The following is a 9,076-nucleotide window of genomic DNA, read 5'->3' on the forward strand; positions in this document are numbered from 1 at the left end:
GGTTCAGCAACTTAACGGCCAACACTTGCAAGACTGTTAGTAATGGGTAGTGATTGTAAGGAATTATAACCAGATTGCCTAATTAGAGAAGGGGAAGAATGGTCATACATATCAAAGTGGAAGCACTGGCAAAGGCACTTCAAGCTGAAGAACCTTAATTACTTGTGCTGCCTTAGGTCTTTCCTTGTCATTTGGATTGGTACACCAAAGCCCCACAATTAGCAAACTCATCATTTCATTCACATCAAACTCATTGTTCAATCTCCCATCAGCAGCCCTCAAAATATCCCCTCCCACATAAAGTTGCCAAATCCAATTCTTCAAAGGCACATGAAACTCCCCATCTTGAAAAGTCCTTCTCCCACTTGCAATTTCCAAAGCCACAACCCCAAAACTATACATATCTGATTCCTTACTAGCCCTCCCTCCATTGATATATTCAGGAGCCAAGTACCCATAAGTCCCCACCACCCCTGTCCTTTGAGTCCTCAACCTTGGATCCACCAATTTCGCCATCCCAAAATCTCCAATTTTTGTGCTAAAATCGGTGTCCAACAACACATTAGCTGACTTAATATCTCTATGAAGAACACATTGTTCAGCATCCTCATGAAGATAACGAAGTGCTGTGACCACACCTAAAGCTACCTTGTACCTAACATGCCATTCCAATGTTCTTTTGTTGCCAAATAAATGTGTGTCAAGGCTTCCATTAGGTATGTACTCAAAAACCAACAAAAACTCCCCTTGCTCATGACACCAACCTATGAATTGAACCAAGTTTTTATGTATAAGACGGCTTATGATCCTAACCTCGTTGATGAAAATCCTCTCAGAGTTCTCAAAATCAGCAAAAATTCTCTTAACTGCAACCACTCTTCCTAAATAACTCAGAACCCCTTTGTAAACTTGTCCAGAAGCACCTTGTCCAAGCCTGTTATCATCTGCAAAACCATTAGTAGCTGAAACTAGTTCTTTATAATCAAATCTTCTAGGTATAGTTCCTCTATCCAAATCAAAATTAACCAAGGTGCCTCCACTTTCATCATCATCATAATAATTTTCACCGAAATTACCCTTCCTCTTCTTCACAATTACCCAAGCTACAACACTGACCACCACAACCACCAAAACAATCGGACAAATCACCACAACAAGAAGCACAACCGTTTTATGTTTTTTGTTTATTCCGTACTTGGTTGCGTCCGTGGAATTATTAGAAGTACTAGAATTCAAAGATGAACTAAACTCCCAAGAATGAATAAGGTTTCGCTCAACGGAAAGACCCGTCGAAGAAGAGAACCCAACGTTCACCCACTCGGGTAGAATATTGATTAGGTCAATTTGGTGAGAAATTGAAGAATTCGAATTGGGGATAACGGTTCCATTGAAGGACCAAGACACGGTGAGAGTTTTGTTAGTGTAAGTGATAAAAGCGTGGCATGTTTTTCCGAGGTTGTTGTCTATGTCAAACTCGGCAACAACAATTGATTTAATAGAGTTATCGTCGATGCCAACGTGGCGCATAGGTGGGTCAATTGGGCCCACAAAGGTGTCAAACTCAACGGCAACCACGTGGTTTTGGGGAAGGTCGTTGTTATTGGTGCCGTTGAAGAGCCCGAAAGTGCCACCCGCAGCGTTTGGCGGTATATGGTAATCACGAGGGGCTAAGTAGAAGGCAAAACCGTCACCGTAGGTGGTGTCGTTGTTGCCTTTGTCAATAGTGAAGGTGAAGCGCGTGGAGAAGTCTGTTACAAGACCGTTAGATGGGTCCCACAGGTGCAAAGGTTGTCCGTACAAGGCTCTCCCCACGCGGAAAAGGTAATTCACTATGTTGAGGTCTACGGAACCGTCGTCGTTAACTCTGCCGTCACCTTCGAATGCCATGTTGCTTCTAACCTTGGGGTTGTCGAAGTTGGTTATGTTGAAAGTAAGTGATTCCACTGTTTTAAATTGAAGAGGAAAATAGAAGACTAGAAGGAAAACCATGACCTTAAAGATTCGGCTACGTTGTTTTGTGCCATTGTTTGTTTCTGTTCCGAAATTCATTTTAGAAATGCCAAAATTTGAGTTTTGAAGTGATGGATCATTGTTTTTTAAATAAAATCAATGTCAAGTTTCCTCGTTCTTGCCGTGGGAACTTGTTTTACACTCCTCAATCGAGACTTGGGACAATTATTCATTCGTTCTTATTCTAAACTTGTTTCTTTAATTCTAAACATTCAATGCTCTTTTGACAAAACGTACACGTTCTGCTGGTTAATTGACAAAGAAAATTGGTATAGATTTTATTTAGTTAGAAGTTTTTAGGCATTTTTCTTGGGTGTTGAATTTTGAAGTTTAAAACAATCAATTAGATCGTATAATATTAAAATTAAGGTACTTGTTGTAAAATTAACAATTGCTATAATGTTCTACCATGACTTTTTAAAATTTTACAGCTTAAAAGATTAAAATATTCGCCAATGACATTTGTATAGTTTGTGTTCTTAAAATTGAAGAAGAGTTAATGTATGATTTATAGATGTACAAAAGAAGACATTGTTAATAACATTGTTATCACAATGCATGGAAATACCGAAAAGAAGAATCTTCGTATAACATAATTTTAACTACTCATGAGAATATCTAAAAGGCACTTAACGATTATCTTAATGAACTAATATAGCTTTGCTTAAAATAATGAAGTTTCAAAAGATATACATTTTAATAAATGTAGAACGATGTACATCGGATTCAACCATGTTAATAAAGGGTGTTTTCGTTTAGCGAAAGGGTAAAACCAGAGAGGCACTGTGGAGAAGACATTGGACCATTTCAATATTTATTGGCCTTCACGCCACAATCTACACGTTTAATTTCAAGCTTAAATATGTTTTTATTATTTACATTATAATAAAAAAATTTATTTTAATTCCTATTTTTTATAAATTTTTATTTTTAACTCATATTATTAATTTAACAAACTTCAAAAGATTGACTAAAATCAGAGTTCAAAAAATATTTTTAATTGTTAATATTCTTCTCAAAAATGTAGCACGTAAGACTATAGATCTTAAATTAGTCCTTAAACTATGTTATAAAATTTATTGTTTTGTGTTACTAATTTAGACAATTATTAAAGACACATATGTGGAAAAAAAATTCAAAAATAATAAAACAACACACTAGTTTTAGAGAGTAAAAAATATAACAAAACATTTAAAGAATTATTATAATATCAAGTTAATTTTTTAAGAACTAAATAAATACTTTGCTGCGAAAATAATCTTCAAATGAGGTGGTCAATAGTTTAAGGACAAACGTTCGCTACAGTTATATATATATATATATATATATAAAATTAGAATTATATAAAATTTACATAGTTAAACTAAGAATATGTTTATTTTTCATTTTTAAAAGAGTTTTCAAATTTTTTAAATATAATATAAATTTATATTATATTTAAAAAAAAATAATTTTTTAAAAGAGAAATCAAACATATCTTAAGTATTTTTTTTTCGACTTAAATATCGTCTTCAACGAAAAGTATACTTATAGTGTAGAAAAAATAATTATTTTTTTACATATGATGATTTATTTGGTAAAAAAATATTTTTTCGTCTTTCATATTTTTATTGCTTTTCTTCATCGTAATTAAAAATTTTGAAGCTTTTATTTATTGTATACGGTACGTAACTTCACTAAAATTTATTCAAGATGCATTTAACTATTTCTTTGGATTTTAAAAAGATGTGTGAAATGAAAATTTATTATTAATTTAAAATTATCTACGTTTATAGAAATATTTAAACTTAAATTAACAGTAAATAATCACTTTTATTATTTTATACATCTTCTCATTTAAAAATAAACAAAATCCTACTTTTTAATAGTTATGGGTCAATGTGAGCTCATTTTTCATTAATTTTGATGAGAATCTCGCACGAGTTTCAATTACGTTTTCCTAAAACCACTGTCTCTCAGAATTATTTCTTTTATAAAAAAAATAATACATTGCCATATTCATTTTTTTACAAAAGATCAAAGTTTTTAAGTTAGTATTTGAAAAATATAAAATACTTTTCAAATTTATATTTTTATGTAATTAATTCAATCTAAAATAATAAAGACGAACAAAGTGACCTTTTGAATATTTGAAAAAATTCATTTATGAATTTTTTATAAATTAATATAGAAATATTAATTTTCAATTTATTGTTTATTTTAAAGAAGAGAGGAAAGACGAGCAATTTTAATATAGGAGAAAGGAGAGAAAAAGGAAAAAAATTAATGAAAGGAGAGATATTTTGTTATGTTTATAATACAAGAAAAAGGGAAACAAAATTAAAAATACTATTATATATTTATAATGATCAAATAAAATTACCAAAATAAAGAGAATTTTATTTAAGTAATTTGCAATTTTCTCTCTTCTCCAAATTCTCTAATTTTGAAGGAGAGCTAAAGTTGATTAAAAAAGAATTTTGATTCTCTCTTCCTTAGTGACAAAGATCTAAAAATGTTAATATAATTCCACTATATTTGTTTTTTCTAATAATTCCACACTAATCTTTAATCTAAATAAATGTTTTGCAATGTATTTTTGAACGAGCTAAGGATTAGTTGAGTTTGATCAAGGTTATTTACAGCTTCGAAAATTGTAACTTTTTTTATATTTTAAATTTGAATTCACATTTTTAAATAATATTATTTGAAGAGATATTTTCTTTCTTATTAAGTTAACCTTTTTATATTGAATATTTTTATTTATTTTATAATTATTTTATAATTTTAATTCAAAATATCAATACAATACACAATACAATTAATGTATCATATTTAAAAAATTCCTTTTAGATAAATAAAATAAAATTTAAATTATTACAATCTCAATTTAAATTTTAACACATCTAATCAATAAAACTAATGTTTCTTAATTTTAAATTTTATGTCTTTAATTTACTTTATTTAATATAATAAAATATTAATTATTAATAATAAAAAGATTTACTATTTTTATTTAAAAATTATTTAAATTTAAAAATACGTGTATGACAAACTAGGAAATTGTAAAATATCTTCATTGTTAAAATTCACCTTTGATTTTATTCTACCACCGTGCTACTTGCTAGGTTTCTTTTTTTACTTTGCAAGCGATTTGGTCCTAGTTTAACTGTTCAACTGGCATATATTGTTAGACTATGGAGAAAGAAGTATAAATTATTGAAATACTTTACATGCAATTCATTACCATATGTAATGTTCTTATAGAGCTATAAAGGAAGCCCAAACAACTAACCAACATTAAACATAATTCATGAACAGATTATAGTAACTATCATAACAGAAAATATGCTAACATTTCCTCCCTTTAACTATTGCTTAGATAGAACACAAGCAACTAGTTTATTTTGGAAATTTCACATACTCCCATCTACTTTTGAAATTTAAGGAAACAATCTAACTTCAGAGGTTTGGTTAGTAAATCTGCAATGTGCTCCTTAGTTCCACAATGAACCAACTTTATACAGCCATCTCTAGAGAGATTTCTCAGAGAATGAAAACGCACATCGATATGCTTGCTTCTACCATGCATAATCGGATTCTTAGAAAGTTTAATAGTTGAGCTATTATCACACATCAAAGTAGTGCAACCTTCCAGATTATGTCCCAACTCCTTTAATTTCTCATCTACACGGCTTGACAAGCACAAGCTGCAACTGCCACAAATTCAACTTCTGTGATGGACAGCGTCACAATTGGCTATTTTTTGGATGACTAAGCTACTACTCCATTACTTAGTAAAAACACATAACCAGAGGTGCTTTTCCTATTTGTCAAGTCACTTGCATAGTCACTGTCAGTGTAAGCTAACAATTCTTCATTTCCTCCCTTCTTATAGAAAATACCATAATTCACAGTCCCTAGTAGGTATCTAAGAACTCTCTTTGCAGCTTGTATATGCACTTGAGTGGGTTGGCTCATAAAACGATTGATCAAACTAATAGAGAACATCATGTTAGGTTTGGTTGTTGTAATGTACATGAGACTTCCTACCAGTTGCTTGTACCGAGTCTCATCTACTTTCATTATTGATTCATCTTTGCATAGTTTACAATCAGGCACTATAGGAACTTTAAAAGAATTGCTATCAGACATATGATAAGTCCACATTTTATTGGATTTTTACTTGTTATTTTAATGTTTCTTAATAGAAAAAGTAAACTTAGGGTTGTAAATAACATAAAAATATCATTTTGGTCAATTTATCATAGGTTTATTAATTTTAGGTTAATTTACATTGATTTACATAGATATAGTTTGTAATTTTGATCATTTGAATACTTGTGCAGGAGTTTCTAGACTTTTTCCATGGATTTTTAGCATTTAAGAAAGTTTGAGGTGAAAGTGATCACTTTGGAGTCTATAGTGAACACTACAGCAAGCTAGTTCCAGAAAGGTAGACTAGAGTAATCACTATGAACCCATAGTGACAACTCCAGAAAGGCCAAAAAGTACAAGGTTTGCGCGTAGCTACTATGGAACCATAGTAGAAACTCTGGAGTAGCCAAAGTTATCACTCTGATGCCAAAGTGACAACTCTAGAGAGGGCAAAAACACAGGACCTGCGCGTAAACACTATGGAGCGAGAGTAATCACTTTGGGGCGTTGCGTGTTATCACTATGAAGTTAAAGTGATAACTCCAGAGAGGTCCAAATCACAGATCTTGCGCGTAATCACTATGGAATGCGCGTAAACACTATGGAACGTTGCGCGTTATCACTATAAAACCATAGTTGTCACTTTGGGCAAAAATTTCTGCACTATAAATAGAATTTGAGAGGGTACGGGGCTTTTTACATTTTCTTAGATTCTTTTGCTACTTTTGGAGCATTTTGCAGAGCTTAGGATCCTTGGGTGACAGCCAAGGCTAATTTAGGGTTTGATTTACAATTTCCTTTCATTTTCCTTTAATTCTTGCATTATAATGTTGATTTCCCTTTGTTTCTATCTTGAATTTGTAAGACCCACCTCTATGGAGGGCTGAACTTTCTTGTAATCCTTAGTGAGTTCATGGGTTCTTGAATCCCTGGGTATGAATGTCAATATAATTCCCTTTTTCTCATAAATTTACATTTCTCAACTCTTTGAATTGAATTAATGGTTGAATGAAGAGAATATTGCTTAATTAACCCTAATTCATTTTAATGAAATTCTTAACTTAGTTTGCTTAATCCTAAGTTAATTTCTAAGGTAGCGTTATCTTGGGGATGAGAGGTTGGAGTCCATATAAATTGCTTAATTCGTATGGGAATCTAAGGTTAATTCATGCTTTTTGAGTTACCCTAATTCAGAGAAAGAGGAAAAGTATTGGATCTTAAGAGGGATAAGGATAGAATTGCATGAACAAACTAAGAATTGCATATTTCATTGATTGGATTCATTAATTTCATCACTTGCCTTTACATTAAAATTGGAATCACACAAAACCTCCTTGTTTTAATTGCTTTCATAGTAAATGTTCACAACATGTTCAATGTATGTTACAAACCAAAGTCGTTGGAAACAACCTAGGCTTGCACCCTAGATACTACAAACTTTTTCTGTAAATTTTGATGAAGGTTAACAACAAATCTTTTTGCAAAACGAAATGAAAACTTATTGTTCATCAACATCCCAAACCTCTTCAACACATATAAGGCATACTTTCTCTGATAAATGTAGATCCTATCATCCTCTTGTAGAACTTCAATACCAAAGAAGAACCTCATTCTGCCAAGATCTATCATACCAAACTCCCTTTCCCTTGAATTCTTGAAAACACTCATCAATGAATCATCATTACCAGTGTATATGAGGTCATCGACATACACACTAACAATTAAAATCCTTTCATCTGAAGAGGACTTTAAGAATAAAGTTTGCTCATGATTATTTTTTCTGAATCCTGCACTTATGAAGTATGACTCGATTCGACTGAACCATGCTCTAGGGGCTTGTTTTAGCCCATATAAAGCCTTGTGAAGTTTGTAGACCTTATTCTCACATTCTTTTTGCACATAACCTTTTGGCTATTCCACATATACATCCTTATTCAGAGTGTCATACAAAAAGGCTGATTTTACATCAAGTTGATACAATTTTCGCCCTCTACTTGCTGCAATAGCTATTATCATTCTCATAGTGTCTATTCTACTTACAAGAGCAAACACCTTTGTATAGTCCACCCCATGCTATTGAGAGTAACCTTTGGCTACTAACTTGGCCTTATACTTGTCCACTTGACCAATCTCGTTCAACTTAGTCTTGTAGATCCATTTAACTCCTATTTTATTTGCTTCAGCTATTAAATTAGTGAGTTCCCATGTCCCATTCTTCACAATGGAATTAATTTCAGCATCGATAGCCTGTCTCCACTTAGAGCTTTTTACAGCAACTTCAAAACTTGCAGGATCTATGTAATCTATCAATGCAATGTTTATTGCATCTTCAGACTCTAAGAATTCTTCTCCATCTACATAATCTCTCATCCAACCAGGTGGTTGTCTATTTCTGCCTCTTTCATCATTAATCACATCAGTTTCCTTTTGTTGTGACTGATTCCCTTCTTCGTCAATAGATTCACTATCTGTTGTACTCTCTTTTTCAAATTCAGTAGTAGTTTTAGTGTCTCCACATTCCAAATCTTCTATTAGTTCTTCTCTATGATTGACATTCCAGTTCCATTGAGTGTCTTCCTCAAAGACCACGTCTCTACTTACCATGATTTTCCTTGTAATTGGATCATAGAGCCTGTATCCTTTAGATTCCCCACTCATTCGCAGCAGAACACATTTGCAACTATTGTTTTCCAATTTGTTTCTCCTTGCATCTAAAATATGTACATGAGTTATACAACCAAATACTCTAAAATGCTCAACTGAAGGCTTGACACCACTCTAAGCCTCCTCTAGTGTTTGATTCTTCACAGCCAATGTTGGAGATCTATTCAGTACATATGCTACCCAGTTTATTGCTGCAGGCCAAAAAGATTTTGGAAGTGTCTTCTCTGATAATAAAGTTCTCACCAAGTTCATGATGGATCTGTTC

At 32.1% G+C, this 9,076-nt stretch overlaps 1 pseudogene; it reads right to left on the bottom strand.

Moving 5' to 3' along the window:
- Positions 1-11: 11 nt before the first annotated feature.
- Positions 12-8,805, bottom strand: LOC113848171 (annotated as a pseudogene).
- Positions 8,806-9,076: the final 271 nt, after the last annotated feature.

The sequence above is a fragment of the Abrus precatorius genome, unplaced genomic scaffold, assembly GCF_003935025.1.
Source record: "Abrus precatorius isolate BTA unplaced genomic scaffold, Abrus_2018 Scaffold8, whole genome shotgun sequence".
Classification (NCBI taxonomy): domain Eukaryota; kingdom Viridiplantae; phylum Streptophyta; class Magnoliopsida; order Fabales; family Fabaceae; genus Abrus; species Abrus precatorius.